The sequence below is a fragment of the Amblyraja radiata genome, chromosome 21 (assembly GCF_010909765.2).
Source record: "Amblyraja radiata isolate CabotCenter1 chromosome 21, sAmbRad1.1.pri, whole genome shotgun sequence".
Classification (NCBI taxonomy): domain Eukaryota; kingdom Metazoa; phylum Chordata; class Chondrichthyes; order Rajiformes; family Rajidae; genus Amblyraja; species Amblyraja radiata.
In genome coordinates, this window is record NC_045976.1 from 13186656 (window position 1) to 13188792 (window position 2137).

A 2137-nucleotide genomic window follows, 5' to 3' on the forward strand; every position below is an offset into this window, starting at 1 on the left:
ACCTGTGATAAGCTATTACAGGTTAGAAATCCAACAACATCTTGCACTGATGTTAGCTGTGTTGGCTCTTGGGAAGGGAGCTTACCCATAGGTGAATGTACTTGTGTTAGCCCCCACTGTAGTTATGTGATTAGCTTCGGACTAGGAAGATGTTGTCAATTGGTTGAGAAATGAATTCTTTGGATTTCGTATTGAAGGGCAGACACCTTTGAGTGCAAAGATGATGTAGGAAACATGAATACAAGGACTTGTTTAAGAAGGAACTGCAGTGCTGGAAAATCGAAGGTACACAAAAATGCTGGAGAAACTCAGCGGGTGCAGCATCTATGGAGCGAAGGAAATAGGCAACATTTCGGGCCGAAACCCTTCTTCAGACTCAATGCTGAATGCAAGGACAACAGATCCAGACACTAGCTCATGAGGAACACAAAGTACCAAGGTGCTCCATCTAAGTTACTCATTTGTCCTCGTGCGGTCAATATCTCTCTAAACATTTTCTAGCCATGTACCTGTCCAAGTGAAGATTGACACAAAAAGCTGGAGGAACTCAGCGAGTCTGACAGCATCTCTGGAGAAAAGGAATAGCTGACGTTCCAGGTCAAGACCCGACCCGAAACGTTACCTATTCCTTTTCTCCAGAGGTGCTGCCTGACCCGCTGAGTTAACCAGCTTTTTGTGTTTATCTTTGGTTTAAACCAGCATCTGCAGTTCCTGCACATACCTGTCCAAGTGTCTTTTAAATGTTGTTATAGTACCTGCTTCAATTACCTCCTCTGGCAGCTCGTTCCATTAACCCCCCACTGTGAAGCTTCCAGTGAATCTTCTTGGCCTTGAATCTTGCAGACTGAAGCCTTGCTCTGTGTTGGTATTCATTTGATTCCTTCCCCCTCTTCCCAACCTTCCTCTCAGCATCTGCACACCATAATCCGGTTAATATGAAACATGTTGCTTTGTGGTTTCTGCCCAATCCTGCTCCCGTGCTTTAGCAGTAGTCCGTTTCTTTTTCCGTCTCAGCTTCATTCCTCAAACAATCTCCTGCTTCCTGTTGCTTCCCTTCAACCCCACCCAGCCCTTTCATCTCTGCCCTTGCTGCATTGCCCAGTCCCATATTCCATCTCTGATGTCGATCCAGTTACTTCATTCTGTGTCCGCTTACTGTTTACACTCCCAGCCGTCACCTCTCAACGTCCTCACTCTCCCAGCTCATGGGGATAAAGTATGATTAGCAATCAAGATTTGCCCAATTGAGTTATAGTAATTTATTTCGTCATTGGTCATGTCGATGGAGTTGGGTAACTTATAAAAATAATAAATTAAAATAAAAGAAGATTTAAAAAATGGAAGAAAAAAGGGTAGCACACGATGGCGCAGCGTTAGAGTTGCTGCCTTACAGCGCCAGTGATCCGGGTTCGATCCTGTCTAAGGGGGCTGACTGTATGTAGTTGGTACGTTCTTCCTGTGACCACGTGGGTTTCCTCAGGGTGCTCCAGTTACCTCCCGTTTTTAGATTTGCAAGTTTGTCAGTTAATTGGCTTCTGTACTCTCCCTAAAGTGTAAGGCAAGGCAAGGCAAGGCAAGGCAAGGCAAGGCAACTTTATTTATATAGCACATTTCATACACGAGGCAGACTCAAAGTGCTTCACATAAAAACATGTCATACAATAAAATGAAATAATAAAATGAAATAAAATAGAAGAATTAAAAGAAAAGAAAAGCAAAATTAAAAATGCATTATAAAAAGTGCAAAAGTTAAAAGTGCAATGTAGTTAAGATTTAGCTGAAAGCTAAAGTAAACATAAAAGTTTTCAGTCTTGTTTTAAAAGTGGTCCAAGTTGAGGCAAGTCTTAAATCTTCAGGAAGTTTATTCCAGCTATTTGTTGCATAGTAACTAAATCCTGCTTTCCCATGTTTTGTATTTACTCTGGGAATCACTAACAGATTGGTTTCAGAAGATCTAGAAGGCTTATATAGTGGAAGCATGTCAGTGATATACTTTGGTCCTAAACCATGTAGTGATTTATAGGTGAGCAGCTGGATTTTGAAATCAATTCTCTGACATACAGGGAGCCAATGTAAGGATTTAAGAATTGGTGTAATGTGTTCAAATTTTTTGGTCTTTGTTAGAACTCTAGCAACA